This window comes from the organism of the source record quoted next, unplaced genomic scaffold, assembly GCF_019419815.1.
Source record: "Pyrus x bretschneideri cultivar Hongxiangsu unplaced genomic scaffold, Pyrus_bretschneideri_v1 Contig105, whole genome shotgun sequence".
In the NCBI taxonomy this organism is placed as follows: domain Eukaryota; kingdom Viridiplantae; phylum Streptophyta; class Magnoliopsida; order Rosales; family Rosaceae; genus Pyrus; species Pyrus x bretschneideri.
Genome location: NW_025999397.1, coordinates 294,136 through 314,637, shown reverse-complemented (window position 1 = coordinate 314,637; position 20,502 = coordinate 294,136).

Genomic DNA, 20,502 nt, shown 5'->3' with positions numbered 1-20,502 from the left:
TGGCATTAAACATTTGTATCATCATTTTTGAGAGATATTTGTATGAACTTTAACCTTCTTTACAATTTGGAAAAATAACTAAAATCCCCGCATAGAATTTTAGCCAACAGGATCCAGATTCTCTTCCATTTTCCCTCCCATCCAATCCCTTCATATTTGATTGTTCATGATCAAGTCAAGTTAATAATTTCCATTGTCTTTGCTGTAGAGAGAATGTAAAAGAGGAAAAAGAGAGGAGGGGACCAGATGAGAGGAGAATGGGAAGGGGGACCATAAGAAACGATTAAGTCACATTAATATTTTCTATTATCTTTGCTGGAGAGAGAATGTAAAAGAGGAAAAAGAAAGATGAGGGGACTAAAGGAGTGGAGAATGGGAAGGGAGAGAATCCTATTGAGCCAAAAGTTTGGCATGGAAGTACTAAAAACCCTTTGTGACTAAACACCTTCCCATTTTCTTCTCTTTCCCTTCCCCACTTCTCTAGGCTCTCTGATAGGAGCATATTTATGCGCCTTAGTTAGCTAGTTCTTATGCATTTTTGTTATGTTTTCTTCCTTAAAGTAGTCTTTTAAGCTACTTTCATGTGTTTTCAGGTTTAAAGGACATATTACATGAAATGATGCAATTGGGAGCTTTTGGAGCAAAACTGAGCTGGAATGTGGTGTATGCAAATGGAGCACGAGGAATGAACGAGGTTGAAGGTCAAAGGAGCTTAAGAAATGAAGAAATGAAAGTGAAGAGCAAGGAAGTCGGAATTGGTAACCAAAGTTTCTAAAGTTGGAAGTTTCTATTCTTGGAGGTTTCCATTGTCGTGAGTTTCTATTCTTGGCTTTGGGCTTTTAGATGACCTAAACCCTAACTCTTTGTGGACCCTAAGCCTATGCCGCACCTAAACCCTAACCTTAGCCCATTTTAGAGCCATTGTCGTGGGCTTTAGCCCAAGTCCTTTCCCTTGCCATGCAAGGGGGGGCATTTTAGGCCCAAATCCATGCATTAAGCCCTTCACCCTAATTGGCCCAAATCCATGCATTAAGCCCTTCACCCTAATTCTTCCTCCTAATTAGTGCATCCCACCATTCCATTCCATAATTTCCATTAGTGCATCCCACCATTCCATTCACACTTAAATGCCCATTATCCCATTTTTTTTAGCTTTTAATTCCACACCATCCCATTATCCTTTACATCCACTAAACCATGCATCCACATTCACCTAAATAAACCCTAAATTACATCCACTAAACCATCCATCCACCATAATTCCCACCATCCACACCTTTTCCCTTCCACCAAATACCTTAAACAAACATCCATTAACACCCATTCTCTTCCTATAAATACCCATTCATTCCATTTACCAAAGGATCTCATTTTCCATTGTAATACACAAACACTTCCCCTTCTCCATCTTCTCCATTTCCACTCCATTCCACACTTCCATCCCCCCAACCAACCTATCCTTAAACCTTGTGCTACAACAACGAGGAAGAGAAGAGTGCCTAAACGTTCATACAATTCAAGTTTGAGTTGTTGGAATGTTTAGGTGTTTCTTTGATTTCAAAGGTATGAGGAACTAATCCCCCTTTAGCTAGGGGGTGATTCGAAACTATGTTTATATTTGCAATATGAATTGATTAACTTTCGTTGGAATTTCATAAGTTGTGGATTCAATTTGTTGATAACTTATTTATGAATGTTTATTAAGAATGCGCGCTTAATTTTCATGCATAAATATGACGCTAGAATATAAGTGATTTTCACCTAATCGTTATGAACTTATATTCACAAGTAGTGGAGGTTGCTTATAAACAATCGCGTTAAATGAATTCTTGGCACGAGTTTCATGCTCATCATAGTAACGAATGCCTCGTCAACACTTATAGTTTTCATAATACTTAATGATCTTTGATTGTATCTTTATTGTGCTGTTCACGTAAAGGACTTTTGGAGAATGTTGTGAATTGCGTTGCGCAAACCCATCCAATTCATTAACTTAAGGAAAACTTGACGGTTAATTTAAGCGGACCTAATTAATCCGGAGTGTTGAGTTTCATAATTTATCGAAAGACCAACTGAGAATCAATCTTGTATGCAAGTATAACATGTGTGGAGAAGAACCCCTTAGCTAGCATTCATTCCATATTTCATCACATTCATATTTAAATTCTACCTTTAAATTACAATTTGTGCATTTAATTTATTTTCGTCAAAATCTCAATCCCCCTTTACTTTAGTGTCCAATTTAGTTAGAAAGTGTCTTAGTTTGTGTTTATAAGTGTTTTGTATTCTTTGAGTCTTTTGATTTGTTTTAGTGTTTTAATGTTTGTTTTACATTTTTGAGTCAGTTTCCAAGTGATTTAGTAATCCCTCCTAATCCCCGGTTTAGAACGATCCCTACTTATACTTATACTACAATTGACAAAAAGAGGGTTTAATTTGTGTGCTTACTTAGTTCGCATCAAATTTTGGTGCCGTTGCCGGGGATTAGCAACTTTGCTAATCCCTTGGATTGTTTTATTTTCGTTTGTTTTTATTTTTCCAGATTCTTAAATTTGTTTTGTTTCTTGTTTTAGGTACTAGTTCATGACTCGGAGTTCTCATCCGATTCGTGAACATATCCTGGAGTGATTGGGTTCTTCGTCCGGCTGCAAGACGTAAAAGAAAGCGCTACTTGGGAGGCAACCCAATACAGTGAATAAAGCTTGTTTATTGATTTTCGAGTGATTAAAAAAAAAAAAAAAAAAAAAAAAAAAAAAACATGGCAGAAAGATGGAGTCTTCACAAAGGTTGTGTACTTGAGGCCCCACTACGTGGCAACACTCTCGGAACAGGAGGTATCGGAGCAGGAGGTATCGGAACAGGAGGTATTGGAGCGGAAGGCATCGGAGCAGGAGGCACCGAAGATAGATCATTCAAGGCCCCAAACCTTGGTGGAACGCTGGATGACCCAGGAAAGAGGTGCCTCTGGAAGAAAGCTGCAAACCGTTGACGGTCATCAAGCTCATCAAGCTTCCTCTTCATGCCTGTTGAATAATTGTTGGCAAGCACGTGCAAACTTCGGTTCTCGTACTTAAGCTGTTTAATCTCCTGCTTAAGACTCTCCACCTCCGCCATCAAGGATTCAACTTGTCGGGAGCGAGCAAGAAGGCGTTGGCCCATGTTGGACACAGAGCCAGTGCACTGAACACTCAGAGCCAGGGATTCTTGAACGGCCAACTCATCGGACCGTCCTGAAAGCAGCTGACTGTCTTTGGGAGTGAGGAGGTTCCGAGCCACTATCGTAGCCGTTGTGGGATCCGTCATCACAGAGTCCTCATCTGTAAGAGGGCCATGGGAAGATAAGAAAGACGGGCACCATACCTTACCCTGACGAGACGCGACCGGATCACTGCTTAGACTCAAATCTAAGCAAAGGTTCGATGGGTTGGATGAGCTAGCCATTGTTCACAAAGTTAAAAGAGAAGGGGTGGACGGAGTAGATTTTCAAAAGGGCCGGAGATGAGTTTCAAGAATGAAAAATCTTCAGAGTGTGTAAGTTGGCGGTGATCGATAGCTCTATAAAAAGCCAAGGCAACGCGTGCACCAATTCAAAAAGCCTCGGCTTTTCAGAAATCGCGTTCAACACGTGGAGGCTATCATCGCAACTACACGTCTTTAGCCGACAAGCGCAAAGTTCGGCGACGCTTTATCTGCTTTTCAGAAAACGCGTGCAGCTTTATCGAAGAGGCGTCTTCAAAGATCGAAGAGTCGTCACTATTCCAAAAAGCCGGATTTGCGGGATCAAAATGTTTGTCGACAACGGTAAAAGAACAGTATCACCACTTGCTATTGAATTCCCTATATATGTCGACCTTCATTTTTTGGCAAAGCAGAACTGAAGAAAATGCCCAACTCTTTCTCACCTCTGAGGGCGCACTCCCAGCAAAGCCTTTCAAAATACTCCATTCTTTCTTCTTCCCCAAAGATGATACCAGATGCCTGGAGTACAGATGACCCAGGAGGAAACAGCACCACAAATACATGTGCTGATTCATTCACCGCTTCTTCAAAAGCAAAGGTATCTCATATCATCAAGGGCAAAAGCAAAGGTATCTCATATCATGCTCTTTCCCTGTCTTTTCCTTTGTCCTTGATATTACTTGCATGGCAAAGTGAAAGAAGCAATCAGCCGGCACTTGGAGTCTATCTGGACTCTATTCCCTGGTTGCTTACCTAGCTTTGCTGAGCTATCCTCTAACCCTCTTCAATACGAATTGGAGAGATTGAACAAAGAAACAGATAAAAGGAGGAAGCTCAGACCTTCGGGGGAGACCAAAGGAAGCCTGCTACCCAGTTCAAGAGTAGCACAAAGGAAAATCAACGATGGGAGCAGCGCATTTCAAGAGTAAGCCTGTGGAATCACTCAAGATGAAGCCTCACTGCAATCACCAAGGAGAAGATGGAATTTACACTCCATAACCAGATTTGCATCTCTAAAACTCTTCTCTTTGTTAGATACATTCTGCCATGTTTAGTATGTTTAGTTGCTGTTTTATATGTTTTCTTTTGTTTGGTGTGTTTTAAGCTTAAAACATTGAGGACAATGTTTGATTTAAGTGTGGGGGGGTAACTAAGTATGTTGATGCAAAATTTGTTGGATTTTATCACCCATAACTTCAAGTGTTGTTCCTTGCTGTTTTAAAATGTTTTTAAACTATTTTAGTGTGTTTTGACTTAAAAATTCGAAAATCCCATAAAAATTTGAAAAATTGTTTTGAAAAACCCAAAAAGAGTTGTTTTTGTGTGTTTGTGTCGTAGGTTACCTTCCAACACAATGATGAGGATTTGGTTTTTAATTGCATGACGGTTAAAGAAAGTTACAAACATGGATGGACGTTTGATATACTCTTTGGTTTATGCTTGGTTGTAGTTATAGTTCACGAATTCACATGTAATCACAAAGAAAAAAATTAGTTTTTGTAACATGCTTGAAGGAATGAGCTCAAACTAACACTACATCCCTGTGAGACTTGAGCTTAAACGTTTATTTGGAGAGTTAAAATCTGTGCATTCTTTGTTTTCTAAAGTCGTTGCATGATCTCATTATTCTTTGCTTGGTTACTACTTAGAAGGCGTTTCATCACTTAGTTCCAAATGCTAGAACTCATGCCCATTTCATTCAAAGCATGTCATTGATTTGCATAACACGTATTCAAGATGAAGTTGTGTAGTGAACACCATAGCCAAATTACCATATTTCCCTTTTCATTTGTTTTATAGAATTTAACCCCGTTGAGCCTTGTGTAGCCTACTTTCTTTGTTAACCCACATTATCTTCACCTAGCCTAGATTAGGAACATCTGTACCCTTGTTCTTGAAGCATAGTAAGCATGAATGAATTCCCTTTGATTAATGTGTGCAGAAAATAAGTGTGGGGGAATTTGTATTCATGTGAGTTTTTGTGCCATAGGCACGGTTAGAAAAAAAAAAAAAAAAAAAAAAAAAATGAAAAAGAGTTCCAAAGTATTGGTTGTTGAAGTAAGGGCCCAAAACAATGAATTAGGCCCTAAGAGTTGTTTGAATCTCTCCTGTTTGTCTAAAAGTTGATTTCTGCATCCTAAGGGAATTCTAGGTCATAATTTCATTGCTTTACTTGCTATTGCTTAAAGAACTTTTGTTTATCCCTACCTTTCCTTGTTAGCCAACACCCCAAGCCCCGTTACAACCCTTGACTTCTATCTTGAGTGTTGTGCATTTCAATTGTGGAGTTTGAATTTGGTATGAGCATATGGTGTCACTGGTTCTCGCATCTAAGTAGTAGCATCCCATTCATGAGATCATATCCATACACGTTTAATTACTCCCGAAATTGCTTTCTTTGTATAACGTATGTGAGTACTAGTCTTTCATGTTTACATCAATCTTCTCACATATAACTAGTGTAGGGTGTGTAGTCAGAAAATTTGAGTAAAAATTGAGTGCATAACGAGTGAGGAATTGAGGGAATTCTCTAAGGCATGTTACTACATTCAAAATATGTTTTAATTGATTAAATGCGAACTAGTGAATGGTGACTATGATTAAGTATGTGCTTAAGGGGAAGTAAGACTAAAAGCTATGTGAGTAATGATTTTTGACATGTCATGTTTCATTGGAAATCCCTGAGGCAAACGTTGGAAGGTTTAGGTTATGTTTTCTTTGTTTTGTTTCGTTTTGTTTACTTTAGTTGTTTTGTTTTGCTCGAGGACTAGCAAAAGTTAAGTGTGGGGGAATTTGATAGGAGCATATTTATGCGCCTTAGTTAGCTAGTTCTTATGCATTTTTGTTATGTTTTCTTCCTTAAAGTAGTCTTTTAAGCTACTTTCATGTGTTTTCAGGTTTAAAGGACATATTACATGAAATGATGCAATTGGGAGCTTTTGGAGCAAAACTGAGCTGGAATGTGGTGTATGCAAATGGAGCACGAGGAATGAACGAGGTTGAAGGTCAAAGGAGCTTAAGAAATGAAGAAATGAAAGTGAAGAGCAAGGAAGTCGGAATTGGTAACCAAAGTTTCTAAAGTTGGAAGTTTCTATTCTTGGAGGTTTCCATTGTCGTGAGTTTCTATTCTTGACTTTGGGCTTTTAGATGACCTAAACCCTAACTCTTTGTGGACCCTAAGCCTATGCCGCACCTAAACCCTAACCTTAGCCCATTTTAGAGCCATTGTCGTGGGCTTTAGCCCAAGTCCTTTCCCTTGCCATGCAAGGGGGGGCATTTTAGGCCCAAATCCATGCATTAAGCCCTTCACCCTAATTGGCCCAAATCCATGCATTAAGCCCTTCACCCTAATTCTTCCTCCTAATTAGTGCATCCCACCATTCCATTCCATAATTTCCATTAGTGCATCCCACCATTCCATTCACACTTAAATGCCCATTATCCCATTTTTTTTAGCTTTTAATTCCACACCATCCCATTATCCTTTACATCCACTAAACCATGCATCCACATTCACCTAAATAAACCCTAAATTACATCCACTAAACCATCCATCCACCATAATTCCCACCATCCACACCTTTTCCCTTCCACCAAATACCTTAAACAAACATCCATTAACACCCATTCTCTTCCTATAAATACCCATTCATTCCATTCACCAAAGGATCTCATTTTCCATTGTAATACACAAACACTTCCCCTTCTCCATCTTCTCCATTTCCACTCCATTCCACACTTCCATCCCCCCAACCAACCTATCCTTAAACCTTGTGCTACAACAACGAGGAAGAGAAGAGTGCCTAAACGTTCATACAATTCAAGTTTGAGTTGTTGGAATGTTTAGGTGTTTCTTTGATTTCAAAGGTATGAGGAACTAATCCCCCTTTAGCTAGGGGGTGATTCGAAACTATGTTTATATTTGCAATATGAATTGATTAACTTTCGTTGGAATTTCATAAGTTGTGGATTCAATTTGTTGATAACTTATTTATGAATGTTTATTAAGAATGCGCGCTTAATTTTCATGCATAAATATGACGCTAGAATATAAGTGATTTTCACCTAATCGTTATGAACTTATATTCACAAGTAGTGGAGGTTGCTTATAAACAATCGCGTTAAATGAATTCTTGGCACGAGTTTCATGCTCATCATAGTAACGAATGCCTCGTCAACACTTATAGTTTTCATAATACTTAATGATCTTTGATTGTATCTTTATTGTGCTGTTCACGTAAAGGACTTTTGGAGAATGTTGTGAATTGCGTTGCGCAAACCCATCCAATTCATTAACTTAAGGAAAACTTGACGGTTAATTTAAGCGGACCTAATTAATCCGGAGTGTTGAGTTTCATAATTTATCGAAAGACCAACTGAGAATCAATCTTGTATGCAAGTATAACATGTGTGGAGAAGAACCCCTTAGCTAGCATTCATTCCATATTTCATCACATTCATATTTAAATTCTACCTTTAAATTACAATTTGTGCATTTAATTTATTTTCGTCAAAATCTCAATCCCCCTTTACTTTAGTGTCCAATTTAGTTAGAAAGTGTCTTAGTTTGTGTTTATAAGTGTTTTGTATTCTTTGAGTCTTTTGATTTGTTTTAGTGTTTTAATGTTTGTTTTACATTTTTGAGTCAGTTTCCAAGTGATTTAGTAATCCCTCCTAATCCCCGGTTTAGAACGATCCCTACTTATACTTATACTACAATTGACAAAAAGAGGGTTTAATTTGTGTGCTTACTTAGTTCGCATCACTCTCTTCCTTAATCCAAAGGTGTAGGAGTTGGGCCTTCGTTGATAAATCCACGACTCTTTCTTAAGGCTTCTTGGCACTGAGATCCAAGGAAACACTTGACAATGCTTAAGATGTTGATAAAGTAAAATTCTTGACAAGAGTGTCATGTTTTTCATAGTTACAATTGCTTCATCAATGCTTATGATTTTCATAGACCTTAATGATTTTTGATATGTATTTATTACATTTTTCATAGTTAGGAAACTTGAGAAGAATATTTGGTTGTGATGCTTTGACCCTAAAAACTATTTAGCCTACGTGGCACGCAGGCCAAATAGCTAATAAGTTAACTACGTCATTCGGTTGAATGTGGGGCGTGCCAACTCTTAAAGACAAGGTTGCTAGTTTTGCGAAGTTCAATATCAAATTCGGCTTTTAATGTGCTGAATATTAACCTTGTAACACCTCACTTCGTCAAGGAGGCTAATGAGATGACCTCTTCCAACAAGGACTCGGAAATTCTTGTTGATTGAGGCTTGGATAAATAACCAATTGGTCTCGAAGCAATGTTGTTTATCCAAAATGAAGATGCTCCTCCAGTCGGCTGATTCTACGGCTCCAGTGCTATTTATCCAAACTGAAGGTGTGCTGGTGGGAAAAAGGAAAATAAAAATCTCAAGGTCTTTAAGAGGTTTAGCGTAGAGCAAGAGTTTGCACAGGACAATTTTGCGTTGATTTGGAGGGGCTTTGAATGATGCACTCCCTTCTCTATTTATAGTAGCAATTTCCTCAATGACCGAGTTAGAATTTCACTTGAACTTGAATTCCTCAACCCAATCCGATTAGGTCTCAACCAATCCTACCTCCTATAGGATTCTGAACCAAGCTCTTTAATCACTCATATTCAACCCATGACTCTCGGCATCTTTTATGATTTGAAGCATCTTTAGCTTTTGAAGAAGCTTTATTGTACTAGGAGTCAACCACTTCACCCTTATCCAAACATTGCCCCATCGCTTCTAAAGTCTTCGACCTGCAGCACCTGGCCAAACTTCAGCCTTGAAGAAGCAAACAGTTACCAACCAAAAATAAATCCTCGCAAAACAAATATTCTCCATCCACCCACTCAAATGTATTAATAGGACACGAACCCCCACTCTACATGTCAGTCCTTAATAGTCGTGAGTTCCTAACACATGATCAATTCTCGTCGCGTCTGTCTAGCTTCGGTGATGCACGCACCTCTTGCCCGAGGTGTGTAGACATCGAAACGTCTCTTCATAAGGATTGTGCCTTACAGTTCGCCGTCACACGAAATAGTGCAACCTTGATTTACATGTTTTTTGGCCTCTTCGCATGGATCTTTGAATTTTGCAATGATTATTAAAGATTTCGGCCGAATTTACCCTTTAACCCTCAAATCTGAGACTGTCGATCTTTTTCTCTAGTTGTCTATAAATACCAACTCTAGCCTCTTTCAAATTTTATGCTTTCAAAAGTCCCAGAACTCTTGCCATTTTGTTCTGATTACTCAAAACCCAAAAAACTCAAACCTTTGAAACCCAAAAAACCAAAAACCTCACCTTCTTACTCTAATGGCTGCTAACACTTTCGTTACCAAGCTCACGGAGGAGTGTGACAAATGTCACGACTTCATTGATCGGGGTGCCATCAAGCCTCTCCAATTTGAAGAGGATGTAGTTGCCACTCACCAGATTATGGGCCCTTTGTTCAAAGATGACCTCCCAGAAGTCATCACTGAGATTTGCCTAAGTCCCTTGTTCCAGGGCCACGATTGGTCGAAATAGGAAATGCCCAAACCTCAAGGAGCCTAGCCGTCGACCCTCATAGCGTGGGCTGCTTGGGTTGACCGAATATAGCCCCACTTCGACGCTGCCTAGAAATCTCTTGGCATCTTCGATGCCATTAAGCTGTCAGCCACTGAGATTAGTATGGATCGAGAACTCTTGATGGCCGCTCTGAGCTTTTGGTGCTCGGCCACTAACACTATGGTTCTCCCTCTCGGCCCCATTAGACCAACCGTCCTCGACGTTACAGTCATCATTGGCACCTCTCCATCTGGTCTTCTAGTTGAACCTGCCCTCTTTCTGTATCAGTTCAACTTGGACCTCAAAGCGGTTTTCGAAGAATGTGCCTTCAAGCCCTAAAAAAAGATGACTAAGAAGAGGTGCCAAATGACGAAATTAATAAACTATACAAGAACTTCCTCAATTATAGCATGCTTACAACCACTTTGACAGTCGAGAAAAAGAAGGTCTCAAGAAAGAAGAGCATAAGGCTTTCTTGTTCTATTGCTATAATAAGTTCATCTTTTGTACCAAGTTGAACAAGTAACTCGTCGAGAACATGCCAGTGCATGAAGCCCTGGCCAGCAGTTACCATTTGGCTCTCAGTCTTGCCATCCTTGCCAACCTCACACGCTGCTTAGCCGTGACAACGATCGAGAAAATTGACCTGCACCAGAACGGCCCATTATAAGTCTTCAAACTCTAGATGCAGGTTTACTTTGCCACTCTAAGGCTAGAAATTTTCTACTTTTGAAGCGATGGGCCTTCAACAGGCCTTATGCCCAACCCCAACTCACTCGGCCGAAGAAATTTTCAAATATTTCTTCGGCCTAGACGACCTCACCAACGACAAATTCTTGATTTGTAGTCGATAAGACTATCCCTCCTCCATCAGACTTCCCACATCTGCATGGGAGGAGACAGAAGACTCTGATCTACAATAGAATTAGGGATCATTATGCTGGCTCACAACATCCCCTTTGGTTTAGACGTTCGGCAAGCCAGTTGGAAAGTCTACCACCCCTAGTTCATGGCTCGACAACTCGGCTACCTCCAGGGCTGCCTTGTGCCTCTGCTCACTTCTCCCTCGCTCTTGAGCTAAGAATGAATCTCTGGCTCCTCAGAGCGAGAGTGTGAAGAGGTGGAAAAAGAGTTTCAGGAGCGATGTATTAAATTTCGCCTTCGGTCGAATACTCTTGAAACCCATGGCACTAGAACTGGTGGGATGTCTATACCAAAGATTTCTTCGGCGCGCTGGTCAAAGAAATTGTAAATAAAATCTTCGATGATCGACTGAAGAAAACTCTTGCTGAAATCCAAAGACACGACTCAAGGTACTTTTTATTCCTAATGTTTTGGTTGCATATATATATTGAACCAAACATCTTTGACCTAACTCTTGATTTGTTTTTTCAACTAGCTGTTCAATAAAGTGGGCCGAAGTGGTTGCAAGGTCACAGCTAGAAAAAAGCTCACCCTTCTTTCGAAGAAGGTTGTTGTTGCCACAATCGTTATTCCCAAAATAACTCAAACTTCAGCGGGTGCTACTATTGTGAAGACCACTACTGTCTTGGCTTTTCCTTCCAGAGTAGCTTCAATTATACCATTTTAGCAGAAGTTATCATTGTGTCGATGACGATGGGAAAACGACCTCATCCTCCAACCAAGACGATCGATGACATTGCACAACCCACCCAACGGCTAAAGAAGAAAGCTAAGAAGGGGGGACTTCAGATCTTTGTTCCCTCTAGCTAGAAGACAGAGACTTCAACTTCAGATGCACCTTATCGCACTCCTGGTGTCAAGGTTCAAACAGGGACACTTCAAGGTTCTTTGGCCCCAAATATCAATTAGACGGCCACTATTCAACCAACGGCGCAAGCTAATGTCTTGGTTGAACAAGTTAGCGTCCTAGTAGTGGAGGAACCTATAGCTTAAATCTCGACTGTTCCTCCGACTGATGGTGTTGATCTCGGCCTAGAAGCTATTGCCATTTATAAGGAGACATTAGCTGGCCCAGCCTAGGTGACTCCCTCCCCTAATCTAAAAAATTATTCTAGCATCGCTCATCTTGGACAAAGATGTACAAGATCTTCAATACCTTTTGTCTTTGAAAATTCTCCAATTAAAATCTAACCTTCTTTCAATAGTGAGCCGAATCCATTGGTGAGGTGCCCTCGACCAATCAAGCAAGCAAATGTGGCCCCCCTATATTTGGACAAAGGCAAAATTGTTGTATCCTTTATGCCTAGTACAGGTCAGGGTAATATCCACCAACTGGCTGAGGCGAAAAGTTGTGCCAATCCTGAGGCTGGCCGTTGAATGGCCAACTTGCTGAACTGGCAATTCCGGCATAACAATAGGCAACTGCAAAGACACCGTTTCATCCTCAGGACCAAGATCTTGGCATCCCTACACAAGACATCACCTTGGCCTTTGTAAGTCTCATTTTATTTTTATTTTGACTTGTCTTAGAATGTTTAACCAACGTAAAACCGTTAACTGTCAAGTACCCAATCGTTTATTTCATAAAAAATTCTATGCTCCGAAGGGCGTTGTCTATATTTTGTGGCTACCTCGGTGGCCATGGAACATAGATAACCTTAACTAACCATATGAATTGAAGAGTTGTCTTAAACATTAGGCTCAGCCATTAAGCTCTCTGGGTTTGACCAATAGCCCAGAATACATGGCCGAAGTCACTTCTCGACAGGTCTAAAAACATTTCTCTTTTGTCATTCCCTTTTTTATTTTGCTCATTTAACATTTCTTTTATGCAGCCTTCATAGGAAGTAGAGCTTGACGTCTATCTTGCTAGCACATCCGAGACGGCAAGCTCTTCGGTAGTCTTGATCGAGTCCAATGCTCTAACCAAACTGCAATAGACTATATCCTTTTCAGCTTTGCAAGCTCTTCCAACAAAAAGTCTCGACTCTGTTAGAGAGTGCCTGAACAACCTTGCAGCTGACAGTTTGGTGAGTAATGAAAGTGTTGTTCACTTGACGACTGTTTTAAAGCAAACTCGGCTATACTTTGATGTCTTTTTAGAACGCTCCACAAGCTAATGAGGACCTAGAAACTACAATGGCTGCTCAGGAGGCTATCTTACCAGAGTTAGAGGCAATCAATGTGAAGAAAGAGAGAATGGCAGATCTCGACCATCAAATCGTCAAGCTTCAATCCCAAATATCTATCATTGCCTCTGAGATTGAGAAGGATTTTGAGGCAAACAAACCTCAGCTGGCAAAGTATGCGACCTTTGGGAAACGAATACAAGCACTAAAGGCTGACAGAAGGACTCAATAGGCTGAGATCACTAGGGGTGAAGTAAATGGCTAGAGCTAAAAGCTACACTTGAAGCCTTCCTTCCCTCGACCCCATAGATTATTTTCCCACTACCGACCTGTGGACCGATTGATTTTTCTTTTACGTACCTTTTGTAGTATCAATGAATATTAATGAAAAATCTTTACTATTGCATCTCCCAAGTAACTGGATAATATTTCTTTAAAAGCTTCCCATTAATCGGTAAATTGTGTACCAAACCAGTTTGGTCCTTAAGATGGTATGCCCCCTTGCTGAGAACCTTGTGAAACATAAACGGTCTTTCCTAATTCAATGACTGATGAACGCAGATTTTATCACTTATTGTACTCCAAATAGGGGTGGGCACTTGGAACCAAAAACCGAAATCGAAACACGAATCAAATCGAACCAAACCGAACGGTTCTATTTTGAAATAGTTGTGGTTTTGAAACCAAATTGTAGTTAGGAAAACAGTTTGGTTTCGGTTTTGGGTTTTCAAAACCGAACCGAAACCAAAACCGCACCATATATTAAATGTCATGTTTTAATTGGTTCTTTATTAGAGTCCATACATTTATAGTATAGACTCAACTACACAATGTATGCCATAGTCCGACAGCAATGTTTTTCACTTTAGTTTCGAACAATGATTTCACATAACTTGGTCTTAGCTGATATATTGTATTCCCTAGCCCACACTAGATCAAAATGGGAAAAGAAGAGAACTGCAGCAGATAAATAACAAGAACGAGTCAAGGAAAATGTGGTTCTAATTGAAAATCTAATCAGTAGTACTCCTAATTATCAAAGTATACAAGAAGAGCAATCAATTCTCTCAGTTCCACTCAAACAGCATAAGACCTTGACTAGCATAACAAGCTCACCTGTAAAAGCAAGCCCCCTTTTAGCTACCAGTTTTGGAATATGGTTGCTACCATGACTGGAGAAAAAACACACTCAACATTTTCTCTTCCTTCTCAGACCAAAACCAGAAGAACCAAAAATCCAAGAAGAAAAAAAAAAAAAATCTCAAAAACCGAATTGAAACCATTTGAAACCACACCAAAAAGTTTGGTTTCATTTCGGTTTTGGCTTCAAAACCGCACCGCAAAATGTTTTAGTTTCGGTTGCGGTTTAAACCGCACCGAACTGCACCGCGCCCACCCTTAACTCCAAAAACTACATTTTCTTAGATGCAATTTTGGACTTAAATGAAAGAAATGACATGTTTTGGTGCTTTTAAGATTAGATTAATGATATGGAAAATTATGCTATTTTTTCTATGGTTTTGATGTTATTCTGGTGATGTCTAATCATGTTTGGTAAAATGGTGTTTAGCCTACTATTTGTATTTACCATTTGTTTGTCTACTTTGACTTGATCCTAGTTGGATCTCGTGTAGACTCATTTCCTACTATTCAATTTTTAAGCAGGCCCCTATTGCACACTAAAGGGACAACCATCAAGTGACGCTTCAACAAAACAAAGGATGCCCTTATCCTCATATTTGCACTTGTTGCGAAAATTAGATAACCGAAATTACGAATTAAATGACAGTATAACATATAAGCACGGATATCATCCCAGAGAGATCGAAGTGATTCTAAAATCTTACTAACTAAATTGAAACAAATCATAGTGGAGAAGCTTTAATGGAAAATATTTGATATTTTGAATTAAGCTGAAATAAAATAAAGGTTGGAAATAAAATGCATGTAAATAATAAATTGAAAACATAAGAAAAGTAGACCTAGGGAATCTGAATTCACTGTAACCAATCCTACTTAATTCTCTTAATATGTTATGCTCAAGTAGTTCCCCAATATTGATGTTCGATTTTTCCTAAATTATTCAACGGCCACGACATCTGGTTGTATCAAAGATATCCTTACATGTAAATTCTCTATGGCATCTAGACAAATTTAAACAAGTAAGAACCCATTAAGCTTCATGGAAATCATTCGAAAATCACACAAACCCTAATTGCATGGCATCTACAAATAAGTGTTTATGGTATCAGTTGCAAGAAGCTAAACCCAAGTTAAGTATGGCATCCACTCTAACTTGCATCAAATCAACTTAACTTAAGCTTAGATGGTGATCAAGCATCTAAATAAAATTAAGCGCATTACGATTAGCAAATGATACTCAATAAGGAAGAAAAACTTGATAATAACAATGCCACAAGGCAATTAAGTATTCATGATCAGGCTACATTGTAGCCCTAGCAAAAAAAGGAGTCCAAAGTAGCTCTCCTCTTTGCCGCAACCTTCCTTCTCTTGACCCCATAAATTATGTTCCTGGTGTTGACATGTGGGCCAAATGATTTTTCTTATACCTTTTGCAATATCAATGAATATTAATGAAAAATCTTTATTCTTGCATCTCCCAAGTAACCGGATAATATTTCTTTAAAAACTTCCCATTAATCGATAACTTGCGTACCAAACCAGTTTGATCCTTGAGATGGTATGCCCCCTTGCCAAGAGGCTTGTGAACGATAAATGGTCCTTCCCAATTTGGCGACCATTTCCCATATCTGGGGTCCTTGATCCCAACTGGCAACACCGTTTGCCAAACCTAGTCACCTTCGTCGAATGTCTTTTGCTTTACTCGTTGATTATAAGCTCGTTCATTGATCTTTTTCTGTGCTACTAACATATTATAGGCATCAAGTTGAGCCTCCTCTAGATCCTCTAAATCCTGCCTTATTGCTTGACTATATTTGGCGCTAAAAAACTACTTTGTTCGATAATTAGCAATAAATTTATACTTAACTCGACTGGCAAAATTGCATCGTGCCCGTAGGTTAAAACATATGGAGTCATTCCTGTTGCCGATCGAAGTGAGGTCCGATGTGCCCATAATGCCTAGTTTAATTTTAAATGCTAAATGCCAGGCTTTTCCTTCACCATTTTCTCGAGAATACCAATCAAAACTTTATTACTCGCTTTGGCCTGCCTATTCGCCTATGGGTAATACAACGTGGACTGTTCGAGTCGAATTTTCAAATTCGTCATGTAGTCTTTGAACCTATCAGCTGTGAAAATCGTGCAGTTATCCGTGATAATTGTTACAATATTCTCTTCTACAAAATCACAAACTTCTTTATATATTAACTCAACATACGACTTTACTTCGACCACTTGGTGAAGTAATTTGTTGCCACAAGTATCCACGCGTATTTTGTTGATCTAGATGATGGCATGATTTTGCCAATCACCTCTATGGCCCAGCCTTTAAATTGCCATGGTTTGGTAACTGAATGAAGCAATTTGGCTAAGACTCTTTGAATGGGTTCTTCGATTTTACATTGTACATAACTGCGTGCATATTCTATGCAATCCTTTAGAATACTTGGCCAAAAATATCCATGTCATCGAAGCAACCAACACATTTTTTGACTAGATTAATGGGCATTGCATATTCCTTCATGAACTTCAGTAATCACTTGAATGGCTTCTTCTGGGCCAAGACATAGCAATAATAAACTGTCCTTGCACTTCCGATACAACTCATTTTTGTATACCATATAATTTGTAACATGTACCCTTGTCTTGCGGTCGTTCTTGCCACTAGGATGATCGAGATATTGTATGATCGATTTTCTCCAATCATCCGACAACATTTCGACTGTGCAAATATCCATGGGAGCTTCTCATTCGAGTAATGAAGGCAAAGACATAACTCATGCCTGAATTACGCCATCCTATTTAACAATTTGTTGATTAATAAGGCTGGGTATGGACGCTGATCGACTGGTATGACCCGACCTACCTCGCCCCCTAGGATTTGTGCTCCTAAGGCTATTTGAACGAACTTATTAGCATCAATATTCTGAATTCAAGAGATATGTTTGAATGTGATGCCTGTGAATGATTCAGCTAAATAGCTGGCGACCATGTGATAGGGCGCCTGAGTACAACTTATGCAACGAAAAGTCCCATTGAATTGGTTAATCACAAGTTTTGAATCACCGAGGATAAGTGCGTCGGCTGCCTGGTTTGTACTCGGCCTGATTGTTGGTTGTTGGAAATATGCCCTGAAAGTCAATCTTTGGAAGAAACCTTTCAGGACAATGTAATGATGTATATATGACTCTTATACATCGGAAGGCAAAGATACTAATTAGGACTATCTCAATGAACGAAATATGTCCAAAATGATGAATCCATGGACAATGGATTGATGGAAGAAGTAATCTAATAATGATTAGACTACAGAGACCTTCTTCTCATAACCATTATGTCCAAAAAGGTTCCTGGTCATAGGATTGTCGGAGGGATACTGACAATGCATAGACCGGTACATACTATGTCTGCTTCAAATGGAAGGATGGAAAGTCTCATCCCATTCGTGTAGTGACACTAAGACAAGTATGTAGGTGCTCATTAAAGGAATGAGTTCACTGAACACAATCGAACGAGAGTACTTGCATGGAGGTCTACTCACATGTCAAGCAAGTAACTCTGAAGGTTGGAATAATGTAAGTAATCCTTTGACCTAAGACATCATAGATGTCTAATGCTTAGGTCCTTGATCTTTGATAATGTCAAACGACATTCCATTGGAGTGTCTACGGCATTGTTGGGGTTAAGGTATCTAAACATGTAGGCAAGTGAATGATCAATAAGGAATCTCTAATCCTCGTTATGAGAGGAAGAATACTCTGAGATATGATTTGGGAATCTTCGGCCGAAGTCTCGAGCGTAATAAAGGAAAACGTTCCTATACGACTCAATTGAATCATATAAGAAAGCATAATCACATTAGGGGTTTGACATAGTATATCCATACCCTAGTGATGTGATTGAGAGTATTGTTTTAGAGAAGGATCAAATTACATTGTAATTCCAACTGAATAGGTTCTCCGAATAAACTTCTACATTAGCTTGGGTAGCCATGATATATGTTTAGATGTCACTCATGGCTTGTGAGTTCTTCTAGATGATTAAATGTAGTCATCAAAGAAGAAGGTGAATTAAAAGTAAGTTTTAATTCACTAAGTGGATGGATTAAATATAATCAATTGGATTGATGCCAATCACTTCACTGCCTTGCTAATTAGAACCTAAAAGATTGTTCACCAATACACTCTTGTAGTGAGTAACTAATGGATGATGGAAATAATTAATTGGATTAATTAAGTGTTTTGATTAATTTAGAAAGTCTAAAGAAATCATAAAAGCGATAAAGATCGTTTTGGGCTTAAAGAAACGTTCGGGTTTAATTAGGCTCATTGGGCCAAAACCCATTGGGCTTTTATTCAAGCATTGGATGACTTGAAATAATTAAAAGCCCAAAGCCCAAACCAAACACATATGGCCAGCCAAAGAGAGGGAGAGAGAAGGTCAATTGTTGACTTGTTTCTTTATGTAATAAAAGGAACATTATAATGAAAGAAGAGAGATGGTTTTTCTAAGTGTTCAAAACAACAAAAGAGAAAAGAATTGAACTCTCTCAAACACTCAAAGGGCCGGCCACCATAGGGGGATTTTAGCTAATCATTTTATCACCCCTTTGGTTATTCCTTCATCCTTCTCACTACACTAGTGGGTGAGGATCTTTAGAGGTTTTCAATTTTGGAAACTTGAAGAGGACCTAGGAGCACTCATTCTCAACAAAGTGGAGGAGGCAAGGAGGGAGGCTAGGCTCAAGGAGTTCAAGGAGCAAAGAGCTTGGAGGTGGTCAATCCTTGGTCTAAGATCTAGATCAAGAGGTATAAAACTACTCCTAAACTTTGTTCTTCAATAAATTATTTTTGATGCATCATAAATAAACCTATGAATCTTGAAGGGGATTTTCATGACTAGAGCTTTGATATTAATTGATGACATGCTTCCGTTGTTTTCGTATATAAATTTTGAATTGTATATGCATGCTAGTCAATAGAAATCCCACATAAATCTCATATTTTCCCTTCACAAACTCCATTGCAACTTTGGATTCCTACACCTCATGCCCTTTCCTGTGAGCAGCCCAACAAGTGTGAGGGCATTTGTGGAGCCAAAAATAATCCTAAGAATCATGGAGCTGACACGTGGATTATTTCCAAAGAAAGACAAGACTGCCTTTATTAAATGAGCAAGGAGCAGCCTCATTCACTACGCGTAGTTGAGGTAAAACAAGCAGAGATCAACTACTACTCAAGGCACCCTTGCCCGTAGGAAAAGTCAAAGGTATTTATGATGGAATAGTCCCTTATTCTTATCATAAAATACATTCCTAATAAGAGAAAACCTCTTTCAAGTAAGTAATCCTAATAAATTTATTTTGGATATTTCCCTAATTACTCCAACATATTAATTTACACAAATATCTTGAAATATTCTCACCCAAAATACCACATAGGGCTGGCCACTCCTAAACCCTAGGCTGGTCCATCTCCTCCATTTCTCCTATAAATACCCACTTTATCTCCAAAATTGAGGAAGCTTGATCTACCCCTAAAGAGGTTTTTTTGATTCCCACAAAAACTCAAACACATTCTTTTCATAATTCTAACTTTGACATTGGAGATTTTTCGGGCAAAGCCCCCATTCATCGTGGGCGCGTAAAAATTTTGACCTTAATCTTAGATGTTATTATTTTGCAGGTAGATTTTCATCAAAGGAATATATAGTGAAAATTTGCATCCACATATATAGTTTCAATTTAGTTCGGGATTACTGAATCATTAAATACGTAGTACTGAATCTCGTCCGAATAGTTCGGGGTTAGTTCGGTATTACATCCCAAAATTTCAGAAATTTTGATTTGAGATCGGGATTTTTTAGGTTTGGTTCAGGATTTTTGGAAATTTTTTCTAGCCCCAATTGCTGTTATAAAAAAGGGAGTCCTAATCAAACACTCATGGTACTGTTCACTTTTAACGTTAAGGACATTTTTTACCTAAAAATTCACTGCTGGTACACTTACACCTTTATTTTATCCTTTTGATTAAAACTAAATTTTTTTAGAACTTTTCGTTAATTTTCTTTATAAAAAATTGATGGACGATGGATCCATATAAAATTGGGGTGGACTGAGCTGTTGTGTATTTTGGGCCGAAGTCGAACACCTAAACTAGAAAAAAAAAATGGGCCTGACGGTGGCGGGCTCGATTGACAAAGAAGGAGAAACGGCAGATAAAGGGAATTTGGCTGTGAAACAGTGAATGTGATGATCAGATCGAATGTGGGAA